At 42.1% G+C, this 18,463-nt stretch overlaps 1 pseudogene; it reads left to right on the plus strand.

Annotated features, from left to right (window-relative positions):
* Positions 1-15,035: 15,035 nt before the first annotated feature.
* LOC108535891 (uncharacterized) overlaps positions 15,036-18,463 on the plus strand; it is a 52,721-nt pseudogene continuing 49,293 nt past the window's right edge.

Below are 18,463 nucleotides of genomic sequence, written 5' to 3' on the forward strand. Positions count from 1 at the left end.
AGGGACGCATGAATCTTCTGCATGGCAGACTGAGGCCAGTCAGATACCCTGACTGCAGTAATGGTTACTGCTACGTAGCTTCCTGTTATGTGGCTGGGAGTCACTGGATTCCCATGGGGAGGGCCTCTACCTCCAATCTCAGGAGCCTTCAGTGCACTTCCTGTCCTGGTTCACTTCTCCCATCCTAGGTGTGATGGGCATTAACCTCTCTACCACCAGGAATCACGTATCATAATCCCTGAGAGGTACCAGGTAACCCTGGGCAGTTTGCTGGTTCAGCTTCAGGATCCTTTAAAGGACAGTTAAATGCCAGACACCTGAATGAGGTCAGGGGCTGCTGTGAGGCTTGGACAGCATGTATGCAATCACAGTCCCTGATGTGATCAAGATACAGTTTGCTTCTCTGCCTGCAGGGTGGGTACAAAACCCCAACTTAGGTGAGGCACCACCCTCTGAAATGGTCTTATACATAATTGCATTGTTTGCAAACAACAGAAACCCATTCACGTTCACTCAATAAATGGGCATGTTTCTTACATGGCACAGGAGCACAGAAGCAAGTTTCAGCACTAAAAGTCAGGCGGCATACCCAGTCCCAGGAGGGACCAGCATTTCTGAACTGCTATGTAATCAGGAAACAAGGCAACCCTTACCCTCCTGCCCCAAAACCCTCCTCCATGGCCCTTCTACTCTCTTCTTCTTCTCTCTCCTCATTGCAACTTTTCCTTTTTTCTGCACACATGGCAGAGAACAGTGACCCCACAGTTACTGGTGAAACTTAAGTGTGCCTTGCAAATTCCTAGGAGAAAATTGAACCTAGATAGGGTGAGGTTTCATCTCTTCTCAACATAGCACTTACTAATGGAGCCAGGATCATGCACTTCAGACCCAATTTCTGGCACTATGCTAGACAGAGATGGGGGAGGGAAATGACTTTTGGGGAGGCTGAGTGTTTCTAAAATTAGCCATAGGATAACTAAGCCGATAGTTCCTTCGTTCCTTCCTTCCTCCCTCCCTGTTTCTCTACCTTCCATCTTTTCTTCCTTGGGTAAATATTTATTGAATGTCTGCCATATCCATGGCATTGTGATCAGAGTTAAAATGGTGAGCAAAACCCACACAGCTCCCACCCTCATGGAGCTAACTAACATGCTGGTGAGATGGGCAAACTTTCATCAAATAACTTTTTAAAATAATTTTTAATTGGATGCAAAACGAGAGCTGGGATATGGGCTATGAAGAAAGGATGGTGGGCTCTTAAAGCCATGCGGTCGGAGGGTTCCATCAGGAAGCAGCAATGCATTGGGGTTAATTAGGTGCTAAGAGTATCCCCAGTCAAAGGCATAGCATGCAAGGCGTCCCTGTGGCAGGTGGGGAGTGAACGGGAAAGTAAATGGGTCCAGAATGGGAAAGTCCATGGCGCTGGTACCCAGAACTGGGGGGGAAGTGTGACCTTCTCACTAATAAATAAATAAGGCTGGAGCTGTGTCCAGGAGCAAATCATTAAGGATGTCAGGGGTAAGGTAGGTTTGGAATGAAATGGGAAGCCAGTAGTGTAGGATTTAAATGATTAAGTAACACGGTCACATTTACGTTTTTTAAGGATCACACTGCTAGCCCTGCATGGTGTGCAAGCCTGGAGGCAGGAGGAGATGGCATTGCAGTCATCGCCTGGGGAAGTCTATGAAGCAGTTGATGGCAGAGTCTATGGAAACAGAAATGCTGCAGTAGCCAGCCCTGTTCAGAGAGTCAGAGTTAGAAACTTAAACTACATTCTAGCTGTCCAAGGGTCATCAACACCAGTGTTTTGGAAGTAATCGGTTTGCTATTTTGTGCATCCATTTGGATGGAGTGCAGAGGTGAAGGTAGCTAATGCATGAACTGAGCATTCACCTTCATTCTGCCTGACTTTGTTCCAATGTCCTCTGAGTTTCCTTCACTCGCAGCTCTTTAGCTCTCATGTAGTCTTGGTACAATGAAAATTCTGCCCGATTCCACTGGGAGCCGAGATTCTCCCTGGTCGCAAATGGCTTTTCATGTAGTTTGCAAGAGTAATTGCAAACTCTGAACAATCTTAGTTAAAAAGAAAAAAATAACACTATCACTCCTCTGGAACTCTGGAGAGCGTATTAGGGTTTTCTTGCTGTCTGGGGCCATTGTTAATGATCATTTCTGTTCTCACTTTATAACAATGGTTCTCAGCCTCTGTTTTTATAAAATAATCCCCCTAAAGGACTTGACAGATTCTTATTAGTGGAAAGGAGGGGGCTATGAAATTCATTTCAACTGCAGGCTGGATTAAAAACAGATGTAAAGGTGTGGGTTTGGACTCACATGGACATGAAATTAAATGTTATTATCTGGGTACCAAGTACGGTAGCACCAGAGAAGGCCCTGTTGCTCAGAGAAACCTCTTTCTGGAATGAAGGTCAATGTCCTTTCTTGGTGCTGTAACCCTCTGGGGCAAGGAGGAATCACTTCTTAGGCTACCCAATGTAGTGAGCAGTATGTAAGGGGCCTTGTCCCAGACTACAAAGTTACAGTGTTGAATTAAACATTGCCCTTGCCTTCCAGAAACTCACAGCCTGGGTAGGGCAAGTCCACAAAAAGTTACAAGGATGTATAATTCTGCTTCTAATAGAAGAATATGTGAATGGCCATAGGGACCTCCCCTAAAATTCAGGCCCACTGGAAGGGTCAATGAAAGCTACAGAGAACACACTTGGGTAGACGTTCAAGTCTCAAGACTCAAGACCTTCCATGAGTTCAAACGGGGCCGGGTGAAGGGCAGTTTAGGATGAGAGAAGGTTGTAATCAAAGGGCTAAAGGAATACTAGTGCATTGTGTCTTAAGTATTTGGTTTAGCTGGATCTTAGAATGTAAGGATGTGTTCGGAGATGAAGGAAGTCACAGGAAAGAGGGGGTAGGAGCTGAAAAGGTTGAACCTGACCATGGTAGGTATCATTTTTAATAAATGAGAGGATGCATGCAAATTTCGATATGAAGTTTGGGATGTACTATGGATTCAATGAAACTACAACTACTATAATTATTAGGACTCAGATAATCCTGCAGTGGAGGCATACTGTGAATTTGTAGATGAGAACCATGTATTTTGACTATTTTTATTCTAACTGTTCTAACCATTCTTCCCAAATCATGTTCTTCCACTTCTCACCTTTACGATGTCAGCTCCATTGCCACTTCCTTGATGGAGCCTTCCCCAGTGTCCCCGATGAAGATCTTCCCCACTGGACTGTAGGCACCAGGGCGACACTACCTGACGTTTAAAAGGCTTAATAGACAATAAACTTTTAAAAAGCACGGACTTTGTGCCAGGCACAATGCTAAGTGTTTTACAAATATTAACTTTTAATATTCCCCTGAATTCCTTGAGGCAGATACTGTTTATTCCATTTTAATGATGAAGAAACCGAGACAAAGAAAGGTTGAGTGACTTGACCATGGTCACAAAGCTAGAAGGTAGTGAAGCCAAGGATGATTGGAAAGACAGATGGATGGGTAGGTGGGTGGATGGATGGATAGATAGATGGGGGCCAGATGGATAGATAGATGTGTGGGTGGGTGGGAGGATTGATGGATGAATGGGTAGGTGGGTGGGTGGATGGATGGACGGATGGATCGATGGGTCTCTGGATGGATAGGTGGGTGGATGGGTGGGTAGATGGATGGATGGGTGAATGGGTAGATGGGTGGATGGGTGAATGGTTGGGTGGATGGGTAGGTGGATAGGTGGGTGGATGGATGGATGGATGGATGGATGGATGGATACATGGATGGATGGATGGATGGATAGATAGATGTGTGGATGAATGAGTGCATCATTGCCATTTGTTGACACTAGCCCATGAGATTGGTCATTTTTATTAGTTGAAAGAAACTGAAGACATCAAAATGCAGAGCAAAAGGCTGTTGAAGGGCGAATACTATCACCACCATTTCAGCCACTTAATAGTTGTATCTATTCTTGGGTCTCTCTGCAGATCCCCCCTCTTTCCAGTATTTTGAAGTCACTTGAGGTTCTTAGGTATTGTAATTTATCAACACGAGGGGACTCACCAGATGTGAAGACTACACACACACATGTGTATCCATATACATACACATATGTAATCTTCATTTAAAGTATGTATACATACAGATATGTATATCAGTATATCTCTATATCTAGATATACCTATCACATTAGGGAAGGTGGTATATTGTCTAAACATATCTGCAAATAATGTTTTAAATTTACCTCTAAATCTTGTGGATTGTATTGAGTCTTGGTGTAAATTATATTGCTACTTTACAAGAGTAATTCAGTGAGCAATGGATCAGGATTCTAGAACCCTACAAAGCAGTCCCATCTCTGCCATTTAAGTTTCTCCCCAGAGAGGAAACAAGTCAGTATCCCAACCCCCTTGGGTATAGGATGCCATAAACGTCTTTCAGATCTACCAGAAATCTTGGTTTTTCTGATAGGAGATGACCTGTCTTTGAACTCACTGAACTATAGGAGATTATAATGGCCATTTGCAGTTCAGGTAATATTTGGTTTATTTAAATATCAATGAACATGAATCTTACTCCCTCTGATTGGGTGGTGATAGCCATATTTATGGAATTTATTACTGCTGGGATACCTTATATCATACTACTACTCATTGCAAAATTAAATCATTTCTGTATTTGAACTTTAAGTATCACCTGAATCAGCATTATAGACCTGCAGTTCTAGAGTTGAAAGGAAATTTAGAATTCATTTCATACAAGCGAATTCCCTGGAAGAAAATCCACAATGATATATCTGAAATGTCAACCTCCAGTCTTCCCTTGAACACTTCCTGTGACAGGAACTCATGGTGTAAGAGAAGAATACAGTAGAGTGCTTCCAAGCTTGGTGTCCACTTGCCCGAGTTCAAATTTAGGGTTCACGATGTACATGAACGTCTTGTGAACTGTGGGAGCTGTCTGGGCCTCAGTTTCCTCTTATGAAATAGAGAAGATAATAACACCTTCTTTACTGGAATCCGAGAGGATGTAATGAAAATAGATTGAAGAACTGAATCATTTTCATCCTCATCATCACCATTATTGGTGTTAAATTCACAGTATAGTCAGAACCTATTTTGGAGGTTGGTCTATACTACTATGACAAAAAAAGTGCGGACAGAATTAAAGAATACATTTCTTGATACTAAAGTCGTTCCCCCTTTTCTTCTTTAGGAAACTGGTCAAAGAACTCATGCAAGTGGAACTTACGACTTCCTTGATCGGACTCAGCATTCAGTAAGTGCAACCCATTTCGAACATTCATTCCATAAATATATCCATGTCTTTGATCCTGTTCTTTATGAAAAGCTCTTTTCTGCAGGTTTGAAGTTGTTACAAAAACTTTGCTGCCTGCCTATGTCTTTCTCTTCTGCCCTATTGTACCAGAGATGAGAAGAGGGCCTGCAAGGTAGAACCACCCTCCTTTAGCCCTCCCTCCCCAGTGAACCTGGGAAATGTGTGAGGTTATCAGTGGGTTAACTGTGCCTTTATTAGCTGGGGATTAAAATAAAATGTGTTTGTGGTTTCTTTTTTCCCCCCTAAGGTTTTCTCATCAGGAGACATTCTGGCCCCCTTCTGAGTCACATGACCCTGTAAAGTGGAAAGAAATGCCAGCAAACACAGATTAGTTACTGAGAGCATGTATTTCTTGAGGCGTTTAAGAACAATTCATTTGCTCTTTTTGAGCTGGAATACGTGACTGTGATAGAAAAATTACTGCAAAAAAAATTGTGTACTTTAAGATGCTGGAGTACATTTTAGAAATTTCATTTGTTTTCAGCAAGTAAGCACTTTTCCGCTTTCTGCCTTTCTCACTGCATGCAAGGACTTTATTTTTGGTGAAGCTAGCAGTATTTTGTTCAATTTTCTCAGCGCTCTTTTTTTATATATACATATATGCTCTAGCATTTGGAGTAGCACCTTCACAAAGTCTCTGATATCGGCCCTCCTCTGCAATAGTTTTATGGGTAAATACCTTGTTTTAGGAAGAAATCTGTAATAATTTAACAATAAATATCAAAATTTTAAAAGGCTAGCTGCAAGAAATATTTATTTTTCAAGATGTAGCTTCTTTCATAGGAATGCAGAATTTCTTAGCAGGTTCTACTTCTGAAAGTGCTGGAGTATAATTTGATACATCAAATATCAGCCCATGTCATAAAGGAGCAGGTAGAATTGGAGGCCATGGGACTCCAGGCCTGGAAGAGGCTGATCAAAGGGAATTCTTTTGCCCTCATTGGGGTTGCAGGACTCTTTCTATTGTCCTGGAATTTGCATATTCAAATGCAGAGAAGAAGGAGGCGGAGATAGAAAGAACTAAAAAGACTGTGTATTAGCTGTTACCTACATCAGAATGACTTAGTGTAACCCTGATCAGCTAACGCTTGTATCACACAGGAGATTAGACTCGCAGCTTTTGTTCCTAATAATAAAGGAAATTCCATCTCTAATTCCCTATATGCCACATCTCTCTTTTCATGCCTTTGAAGTTCAGGCTTCAGCATTTCTTGAAAACTGGGAGGTTTTGTAAGTAAAAAGGAGGGGGCTGTTTGGCATGAAGTCTGTTCACATCTATTTAGTGTAAAGTTAAATTTGCTTGTTACTTGATCTTTTTCTGTTTCAAGCAGCGTCTTTCTCCTAGATGCCTTTGTTAGTGCTGGGGCAGGGAGGGGAGGGATGGAGGACAAAAGGTTTCAAGGATGGGTTTTCAGATCATACACGACCTTCTCATTCCTCTGTCTTCTGAACATGATTCAAATTGCTGCTTCTCTGAAAGAAATTCCTGTTCCAAACCTGCATTGGGATTGAAACTTCTAACCTAAGGGAGGCTGTGGTCCCTAAGATAATTAGTACAGGGATGTAAGGGAGCTCATGTTAATTTGTCTATGGATATGGTATTTCCGTATCTACAACTGCCATCTAAAGAGAGACATAAAAAAAGTATGAATCTACTGCTCTAAACCAGTGAGCGGATATAATTTTTTTTTGATACAAACCATTTTAGAAAGGAAGAAATGGCAAGATGTCTCATTGGGGAGGTTTATGGGTACTGACTCCTCTCAGTGTATCTAGTAGATTTCCAAACTGTCCTTGGGATTGCAGCTTCTCTGGTGCAGCGAACCTCAAACCACTTCCGAGACCAAGCAGTCACTTCCCCTGGAACAAACACTGAGTTCTGGGATGTCACCTGGTTATCAGGAAGGCAAATGATTTGACATCTAAGCTGGCCACATGCTTGGGTTTTGTGTGCTCTTCACCCATAACATGTTGGATACATGCTGGTGGAGAAATTGCTCCAGTCTCTTGCAGGATTTTAGCGGGAGCAATGACTTAATAGTTGGAATTTGTTCATGGCTGACACTGGGCCTGGGCTGATGTCAGGAAGAATGCCATATTTTAGTCTGAATCAGGGTTTTGATGTCTCCATTGGCTTCAGAAAATTAATTTTCATTTCCTGCTTCCAAAATTTGGTTATTCTTGTTTAATTTTTTTCCAGAATGTTTCCTTTGCATCGGGACCCTTTGGAGTGCTGATTGTTCAATAGTATATCACCTCTGACGATACCCATAGCATTTACTGTAGTGCTAGTAGACCATCAGTACCTGCAGGATATAATGATAGTCAAACAGGTACAAGAATGGAAAGCTGAATAGGTAGATGAGTGCATCTTAACTCCTGGTGGAGTATTGTGTAAATGGGAGAAAGATAGCATTGACCTTAGACAAGAGACCAGTATGGGTCTTTCTGATAGTTGGTTTTTATTCCTTCAATATTCTTCTTCAAAGCTTTCACTTCTACTTTGACAGGTCTAGAAGAACAGATTGGCCAATGCACATGATGTAAGAGAGTGAGCTCCTAGGAAGCAGCATCTCTTTCTAGCTCTCCACATCCCTTTGTTGTTATCTGTGTGCTAAGAGGAAAGTCACAGAAAGCTTATAGTAGCAGGGTCGGTGGTGGAACTTAAGCCTCAGCATGATTTTCTACAACTTGAAAATTTAACTTCCAAGAGAAGGCTTCCTCGATCTCTATTTTCCCGTCAGGTTAAAAATCCCACGGCATGCTGCATCACGTTTATCATTAATTAATTGTGCAAACTTTATTTTTTTCTTTTTCTTTGGTCTGGTGTTATCCGATACACCATTTCTGTGATTATAGGAATATTTTTTTTTTCTCCAAGTCTTAATGAGGTATTATTGACAAGTAAGAATTGCATCTATTTCAAAAGCATAGTCATAATATAATGGGCTTTGGTGACTCAGAGGGGGAAGGTTGGGAGGAGGTTGAGGGTACAGAGAAGAAGAAGGAAGCGGAGATAGAAAGAACTAGAACGATGGTGTATTAGCTGTTAGTTACATCAGAATGACTTAGCGTAACCCTGATCAGCTAATGCTTGTGTCACACAGGAGATAAGACTTGCAGCTTTTGTTCCTCATAATAAAGGAAATTCCATCTCTAATTCCCTACATGCCACATCTATCTTTTCATGTCTTTGAAGCTCAGGCTTCAGCATTTCCTGAAAACTGGGAGGTTTTCTAAGTATTGGGTAGAGTGCAGAGTGTACACTGCTTGGGTTATGGGTTGCTTGGGTGGCGGTGAGCCAAAATCTCAGAAATCACCACTAAAGAACTTATCCATGTAACCAAAAACCACCTGTACCCCAAAAGTATTGAAATAAAAATACAATTTAATTTTTAAAAATTGCATAGATTTAAGGTATATATGAGACATGTTAATGTACGTATCCCTTGTGAAATGATTACTACAATCAAGTTACTTAACATACGTATCACCTTACATAGTTAACCCTGCTAAGAGAATAGATAAGGAATTCTTTATCTATGCTATTCAATATGGTAACCACCAGCCAGATGGAGCAATTGAACACTTGAAATGTGACTATTACACCTGAAAACTAACTGAAAACTAAGTGGTTTTTTAAAAAATGTTATTTAAAAACATCTGTTACTTTACTGTTGTTATTATAATTATTTATGGGACAGAGCCTCACTCTGTCACCTAGGCTGGAGTGCGGTGGCACGATCTCAGCTCACTACAACCTTTACCTGCCAGGTTCAAGCGATCCTCCTGCCTCAGCCTCCCAAGTAGCTGGGATTACCGGCACCCACCACCATGCCCAGCTCATTTTTGCATTTTTAGTAGAGACTGGGTTTTGCCATGTTGGCCAGGCTGGTCTCAAACTCCTGACCTTAGGTGGTACTCCCACCTCAGCCTCCCAAAGTGCTGGGATTACAGGCGTGAGCCATCATGTTATTTAAAGTAACATAAATGTGTTACTTTATTTTTAATTGACAAATAATAATTGCACATATTCATGGGGGACATAGTGATGTTTCTATACATATACTGTATAGTAATCAGGTCAGTGTAGTTAGCCTATCTATCATCTCAAATATTTATCATTTCTTTGTGTCAGGAGAGTTCATTAATTTAAGAACGTGTGGCTTGTAACCTGCTACTGTATTGTTGTATATGATGGCTTTAGACTAGCAGCCTTATAAATACAGGGGCTAAGTCAGAATTGTCTGTCCTTGTACCTAGGCTGATACTTAGCTGTTATAGATCAATTAAGACTCTGATTGATAAATTGCTACTGTCTCAAGCCCCAAAGTGTCCTCTATTCCCTGCCGTTCCATATGTTCTGCTTCCTTGCATTTACCCTTGATCCAGAACTAAAGGTTTAATGGTCCCCTGGGACTGTGCTCAATGCCACAGCATTTGTCTATTCTAACTGGTTGGTGCCTAATGCATGCTGATTATTCAAATAGTGTATCACCTCTGATTATTTCCATGGCATCTACTATAGTGCTGGCCCATAGCTGACCATCAGTGCTTGTTGGGTATAATAATGGTCTAGCAAATAGAGGGATGGAAGGATGAAGAGATAGATAAATGCATCTCACCTTTCGATGGGGTATTGTGTAAGTGAGAGAAATGTAACATCAACATTAGATGAAAGACCAGTATGGGTCTTTCTGATGGCTGGATTTTATTTCCTCAGTGTTCGTCTTCAAAGCTTTCACTTCTACGTTGATAGGTCTAGAGTAACAGACTCCATATCTATCACTGAATCCTAAGCCCTATGTAGCACAGATTGCTATACATCTTCACTTATTTCTTTCTGTCACTTAAGGCTCCTAATGCATAACACTTGAAATCGGTCCACATCTCACTCACTCACCCATGGGTACCACTCTCTTCCCAGGAACCTCAGTCCCAAACTTTAGTTACTGACATTGTCTTGTTTTTCATCCACCACCAAGTGATAAGTGAGTGTTTTATCTGTATCTTCTAGGAGCCTTCTTTTCATTCCCTCTGTTGGCATATTGCTCCAGGGACTTCTTACTTACATATCTGGAAATTCTTTTTAGGTAGTCTTCATACCTAAAGCCACCCTCCCCTGGATCCCAGCCAACAGATTACAGGACTAATATTCTTGAAACATGAATATTGTCTAGTTGGTTGTTCAATAAGTTCGTCTTTGCCTAACGTTCTATCTTCTCTCCATGAATCCCAAATACATTTTATTCCAACTGGTCAAGTTGATCTCTTGATATCTAAACATGTTCAGTTCTCAGCTCCAAGCACTTGCTACACTTGGTCTCACCAGCTGGGATATCCTTTCCTATTCTTTTAGTCTACACTTCTGTATAGATCTCTGTGAAGCCCTCCTGATAATGAATTTTTCTCTGTTTATTTCAGCTACTTAGTTGCCCCTTGTAGGATAAAGAAAATCCTAAGCCAGTTTTCAAGCTAGAAAGTTGACCCTATGATTATATTTTAGAATCTGGGTTTCAGTGGAACAGGTGAGAGTGGAACAGAGTAAGGAGGTATCAAAAGAGAAACAGCAACGATTGCCTTCCAGGGAGATGCAGTTCTCTCACATGCAAAATTCAGCAGATGGGTTGGAAGTGGAAGAGGTTAAAAGGCACCAGTTGGAATACAAGAGGGAGAGAGAACGAGAGCAGGCATGACCTAGGGCATTACCTTAATTCAAGGCCAGGCACAGGGTGGGTTTCATGGCAGCTGCATTTAGAGTCCGTGGTCTGGAAGGACAAACTCATCTAGATAATGCTCACTGACCATCCCATTTGCTTTAACACTTCCCTAGCCACCAACCACCCCCACACACTTGTTTCCACTTTCCCTATGAATATCTCTTACGTCTCCTAAGCTGCTGCATAGCAGAGCTCTTTTCCCAGCTTCCCTCTGCTATATAAGGGGCAGGAACTCTGCAGATTTTTTTTTTGATTGAATGAGTAGCTGAGCCTGGGAGGAGGGAGAGAGAGGAGGAGAGAGAGAGAGAAAGAGAAGGCAGAGAGAGAGTGAGAGAGAAAGAGAGAAAGAGAGAGAAGGCAGAGAGATAAAAGAAGAAATAACAATTCCTTCTGCTTCTTTATTGTTAGGACAGAGGAGGATAATAAAGAATGGAAGTTACAAGGAAGGTGTGTATGGTAGTAGGATGGGTAAGGAAGAGGGAAGTGCAGGCAGCACCCCACTGTCAGCCTTGTTCTTCTCCATCATCTCACCCAGTTAAAATCTGCTGTGGTGCTCATGACGCTCCCTCATGACCAGTTTTACTGGGTGTGCACAGTCTGCCTTCCCCACTGGACTGGAGTTCTGAGGGCATGGGATGTGTCAGTGTTAATTGCTTCTGTATCCTTAGCACTTGCAAAAGTGGCAAGCAGGTACATACTTTGAATGAGTTGTTCACTGAGTTGCATGAATTAGTGCTGTGAATGTTGATCACACTCTTTGTACTTTTAAATTATTCTTATGTTATCCATGACTGCTGGCGGCACCTCCCACCACACACACACCCCCAATCTAGATCAGTCTTTGAAAGATGAAGGGAGCAATGCTTGTGAATTGACCACACAACTGTCTTTTGAGAACATTATTTATTTACTTTAATTTTTTAAATTTGTATAAATTTGGAGGTTGCAAGTACAGTTTCCATACATGGATGTGTTGCATAGTAGTGAAGTCTGGGCTTTTATTTTGTTTCGTTTTGTTTGTTTGTTTTGTTTTGTTTTGTTTTGTTGAGATAGAATCTCATTCTTTCGCCCAGGCAGGAGTACAGTGGTGTGATATCAGCTCACTGCAACCTCCGCCTCCAAGGTTCAAGCTATTTTTGTGCCTCAGCCTCTCAAGTAGCTGGGATTATAGGTGTGTGCTATCATGCTCAGCTAGTGTTTGTATTTTTAGTAGAGAAAAGGTTTTGCCGTGTTGGCCAACCTGGTCTCAAACTCCTGACCTCAAGTGATCTGCCTACCTCAGCCTCCCAAAGTGCTGGGTTTACAGGCATGAGCCACCACACCTGGCCATCTCTGGGCTTTTAGCATAACCATCACCCACCCTCCCACCCTTCTAAGTCTCCATAGTTCATGCTCTGTGTTCACAGTTACACTTCATTTTGCTCCCACCAACAAGAACCACATAACTTTTAACAACACATTTGACCAATCTGGCTTCAGTTTCCTCATTGTAATACTAATGAGGAGTTGAACTAGAATGGAGTGTCAATTTGTTCTCACTTTGTTATAAAGAGATACCTGAGACTGGGTAATTCATAAAGAAAAGAGATTTAATTGGCTCACAGAGCCACAGGCTGTACAGGAAGCATGATGCTGGCATCTGCTCAGCTTCTGGGAAGGCCTCAGGAAACTTAAAATTATGGCAGAAGGCAAAGGGGGAACAGGCCTGTCTTACATGGCCAGAGCAGGAGCAAGAGAGGGAGAGGAGGCACCATACACTTTAAACAACAAGATGTTGTTACAACTCACCCCTTACTGCAAGGACAGTGCCAAGGGGACGGTACTAAACTCTTCATGAGAAACTGCCCCATGATTTAATCACCTACTACCTGGCCCACTTCCAATGTTGGGGATTACAATTCAACAAGAGATTTGGGGGAGGACACATTCTCCATATCAAATGGTGTTTAACTAGGGCCCCATCTAACTTGGAATTTAGAAAACAAACAACAGATATAGAAACTAGGCCACAGAAGAGAAGGTTGAAGGGAAGTATCATTATCTCAGCAAGACAGAGATGGAGGAGTTATGACCAGAAGCAGTCAGTCCCTCCATGGCCCACCTGGGTACAGAAATTAGCCCATTTTCTCTTGTACAAGAGAGTGTACTGTGTAGCTGAGTTAGGTTTGCAACTAACTCAGTACAGACATTTCGCTTTCTCTTTGCTATAATGAGAAACTAATATTAATGTAATTTGATCCACACTCCTGGGTTGTAGTAAAGAATTACAGGAAAGGTGCCCAGGCATGGTGGCTCATGCTTATAAGACCAGAGCGTTGGGAGGCTGAGGTGGGAGGATCACTTGAGACCAGGAGTTTGAGACCAGCCTGGGCAACACAGGGACACCCTATCTCTACAAAACATGTTTAAAAAATTATCCAAGCATGGTGGTGTGCACCTATGCTCCCAGCTACTTCAGAAGCTGAGGCAGGAGGATCACATGAGCCCAGGAGTCCAAGGCTGCAGTGAGCTGATTGTGCCACTGCACTCCAGCTTGGAGGCAGCCAAGCCCTGTCTGAAAAAAAAAAAGTAAACTAAGAATTATAGATAGTGAAAGCAAATTTCACCTGCATTCACCTTCTATTGGCTTTAACACTTATGAAGTGAAATATTTGTATTTATTGTTATCATTCACCATTTAAACTGAAGAAAAACGGTAATGATATTTCTGCTGAATCCCTTCATTTCAGCTAAAGAGTAGCTCTGCTTGCTTTCTCAGCTCAACCTGAGGATGTAGGGTTGTTTTCTGAAGACACTGGTGAATCCGGAATCACCTGATTCCTACTGATGGTTCCTGTAGAAGACTATGAAAGTCACAAAGGATGAACCAAAATTTTGGTAAAATAGGCTGGTGAATAGGATATGGAAACAGGAATTTGGTTTTTCGAAATGCGGGAGGCTAGAAATTTCTTCCAACTTTTGAGAAGCTCCAAAGCAAAAAGAAAAGCACAAACTTTGTCCATGTATAGATAGCCAGAATGTTTTTGTTTTCCTAAAATATATGCCTAGTTTCTTTTGAATTCAGGTGGTTATTTGCAGATCCTTGCTTCAGAAAATACCAACCCATCTCCATGCCTGGCTTACAGTTGGTACTCGGTAAATAGTAACAATGATTGCTGTTATTGCTGTTCAAAATAATTATATACTGAGAACGGATGTCCTCTCCCACTGATTGACTTGTGTGCATGAGTGTGTGTGTGTGTGTACGTGCATATGCATTGGCAGAAAATTGGTTAACTCTTATTGGACCTCTGTCCCTCTGTTTAAGGAGAATAAATTGTCTTGCAAAACTGCATGGTGGTACATTCCAGCTCATGTTACTATGACATTGACATAGAAGTCAACATTCTTATCTTGGTAATGCCATCATTCCTTCCTTCCTTTCTTCCTTCCTTCATTCATAATAGTGAACAGACAGACATGGTGCTGTACATTCATGGTAACATTGGAAGATAAAACTTTAAATAAAATAATCCATGTGAGATTAACTATCGCTGACTAACCAATACCAGGGAGGGCTCAAGAATGTAAGGATGTGATTAGTTGGATTTCAGATGTGAGAGAGGACCAAGGAGTATCCCAGATATAAGTACTTTCTTCTCTTTCTTTGTCCCAGCCCTAGGTTTTCTCCTTTCTAATTTAGCTGGCTTTCTTCATCCTTCTCAGAGGACATTGCCCTCTCAGGGTTGTTTCCTCTCCCAGCAATGACCATTTACGCTTCACAGGGGCAGACTCTCCCGCCAAGTCCATAAACCTGCACTCTGTGCAGAATCAATGCCCATTTGCAGCTGCTAATGCATTAATAACAGAAACGTCCGTGGCCATGACCTACCTGAGTCATTACACACTAATCATAGGAGGCAATTTCAACCACATTGACTAGTGATCGGTGTCCTCCCTGACGTCCAGGCAGGAGGACACATGACTGCCTTCACAACCCTGCAGCAGATGGCCCGAGAGCATAATCACACACTACAGCCAGTGCAGGTCTGGCTCCAGGAAGGGGAATCTCCATGTCTTGCATGCAAAGCTGGGCTTTCTTGCCTGGAAGCTGTGCTCCAAATGCTCGTCTTTCATTTTGGAACAGAATCCACATCTCAGTGACCTTCTTTGTGCTCATTTTAAACTTATCACACAGACAACTCTCTGAAGACATGCAGGAAATGAGATTCACCTGCACCTGAATGACTCTAACATGCACCACGGTCCACAAGCCACTGTCATTCCTTCTCCACTTTCCTCTGCAATCCCTGTCCAAGTATATGGTCCAAAGCTGTGGTCATCATGGGCTTGTGATTTGTGTTATTATTTCTTCCCTGAGGCTGCTTTAAGTATTGTTTTTTATTCACATTGCTCTCTCATTCCCTGTGATCATCATTATAATGGCCACACAGTATATCATCAGGATGATGTTTTTCTCGTTTATCTTAGAATATCTAGTAGTTTCTACTTTTCTCACTAATACCAGAATCACTAGAGTTAATTAGTACCTATAGAGTTTTCAGCTTTGGGGTAGGTGCCTGAGAAGTATTAGTCAAAGGATAGAAGCATCTTTATGACCTTGGATGTATTTTGCTAACTCATTTTTTTTTTTTTTCTTTTGAGACAGAGTCTCGCTCTGTCGCTCAGGCTGGAGTGCAGTGGTGCGATCTCGGCTCACTGCAAGCTCTACCTCCCGGGTTCACGCCATTCTCCTGCCTCAGCCTCCCAAGTAGCTGGGACTACAGGCGCCTGCCAACACGCCTGGCTAATTTTTTTTTGTATGTTTGGTAGAGACAGGGTTTCACCGTGTTAGCCAGGATGGTCTCGATCTCCTGACCTCGTGATCCGCCTGCCTTGGCCTCCCAAAGTGCTGGGATTACAGGCTTGAGCCACCGCTCCCGGCCGCTAACTCATTTTTTAATGGATGTTGCTCATTTATAGTCAGTTCATTGTATTTTGGGCTTTCTGCTCTTAGCTGCTTATTGTTTCTTTGCCCATAATGAGGACTCAGGTTATGTTTAAGAGGAACTAGGCAATGAGTTACAATATGCGTCAAACAGAATCTATACCTTTAAGAAACTCACAGAATAGAGAGGGAATCTTGGTTAGAAAATAACTCACTGCTCTATGACATGATAATGTCCAAGAAAAGAGAAAAGAGTTTCAGAATACATAGATTGTGGTACAAGACATGATTTCTGATACAGACCCAAGCCAGGAGCCTCTCTCCTTGACTGATCTGAGATGAATGCCATGTTATTTCTCGACAAGGGTTAGGAGAGGGTGGAAATGAGGGGTCTAATGGTTCTCCAGTCCTGTGGATTACTGTTCTATCCATAAATTCATGTATAAGAACTTTGTTGCATGCACTGTGGTCCCGGTCTAGTTTTATGGGGCATACACTCTGACAGTAGCTTCCGAAAATTATATAGGTGGAAATGTATAAAGGTTGTGCCATTGTCGGTCTGCAATTGCGAAAATCTGGAACCAGCCCTAATGTGCATCGATCAACGAGTGGATAAAGAAACTCTGTGTGTGTGTGTGTGTGTGTGTGTGTGTGTGTGTGTGTGAGAGAGAGAGAGAGAGAGAGAGAGAGAGAGAGAGAAAGAGAGAGAGAGTGTATATGTGTATATACGTTATATATGTGTGTGTCTATATATATGTAAACTGTATACATACACACACACACACACACACACAATGGAATACTACTCAGCCATGAAAAGAAATGAATTAATGGCTTTTGCAGCAACCTGGATGGGATTGGAGGCTATTATGCTAAGTGTAGTAACCCAAGAATGGAAAACCAAATATCATATGTTCTGACTCATAAGTGGGAGCTAAGCTATGAGGATGCAAAAGCATAAGAATGATGCAATGGACTTTGGGCACTGGAGGGGAAAGGGTGGCAGGGGGATGAGGGATAAAAGACTACAAATTGGGTTCAATGTATACTCCTCGGGTGATGAGTGCACCAAAATCTCACAGATCACCACCAAAGAACTTACTCATGTAACCAAATGCCACCTGTTCCCCCCCAAAAAAACCTATGGAAATAATTTTTTAAATGTTGCACATTGTGAGGTCAAATAAGCTAGGATTCTTTCTGGGTGTTTATGCTCAATAGACCCAGTGGGTCACATCTAGTAGTTCATTAAGATTTAAATGAATGAAGCAGCAGTCCCGGTAGAAAATGCACAGCTTTGGAGACAAACAAATGAGGATTCAAATCTTGGCTCTCTGTTCACCATGTATGCAAAGTGGGAAAGTTATTTAATCTTTCTCAGCTCCAGTTTTGTCTTCTCTCATGAGGATAACAATAGGAACCCACAGGTCTCTTGTGAAGATTAAAAATTCCTTTTTGGGAGGAGGGGATGCCTGTTAGGGATAAACCTTTTAGTACAAAGAGTGGGACCCGGGGAGTACAGCTTGGGCAGTGATCATTTCAGCAAAAGGGAGTCATGATTACTGCTCTGCTGCATCAGAGAAAACCTTGTGCTCTGATAAGGAAGAAGAGAGAAGAGAGGAAATGAAAGGTAAGGATCCAACCAGCACGTGGATGGGAATCAGATGTTTATGTGAAAGGAAGAGTTCCTAGGAAACCAGTAGCTGCTTCTGAAGTTCAATTTGAAGTGGTTTGCTGTGTGGTCAGCCAGTCTCCCCGACTCCGTGTGCCCTTTTGTACCCTTTCCCCTAAAGTTAACCGTTCTTTTCAAAACTCACACTTGAAATGGTTTGAGAGTGATGAAGGATGGAAGTTATTTGAAGTGCTGAATTCCTACCTGACTCCATGAAGTGGAAAGCAGGTGTTGTTCCTAGTAATTGTTAAGATAGCAGCTAACACGGTGGAAGTTTTGCTCATGGACCAGGCTGTGTACTAAGAAGTTTACAAGCGTCACCTCATTTCATCCTTATAATGACTGAGTGAGATAGGTTCTGCTAGTTATTACTCTTCTACAGATGAGAAAACTGGAACTGGAAGAGGATACATGGATTGCTCAAAGTCAGACAGTATGCAAAAGCTGGAGCTGAGTTTGAATTCCAGCCATCTCAACTCTGGAATCTATATTCTTGACCACTGTACTAAACTCTTTCTATGTGCAGAACTCTGAGACAAAAGTGCCAGTGGGACTATAAGTCTCATGAAAGAAATAGTGACAAAGACGATTGTCTTCATCAGGAGGTGGATTTGAGGATTCTGGTGCCTGAAGACCTCAGCTAATGTCTAGGTTAAGTTTACAACTCCACCTCTTCAAAAGGTGGATGAAGGCCAGACGTGGTGGCTCATTCCTGTAATCCCAGCACTTTGGGAGGCCAAAATGGGTGGATCATTTGAGGTCCGGAGTTCAAGACCAGCCAAGCCAACA

Source organism: Rhinopithecus bieti, unplaced genomic scaffold (assembly GCF_001698545.2).
Source record: "Rhinopithecus bieti isolate Rb0 unplaced genomic scaffold, ASM169854v2 scaffold_12086, whole genome shotgun sequence".
NCBI classification, from domain to species: domain Eukaryota; kingdom Metazoa; phylum Chordata; class Mammalia; order Primates; family Cercopithecidae; genus Rhinopithecus; species Rhinopithecus bieti.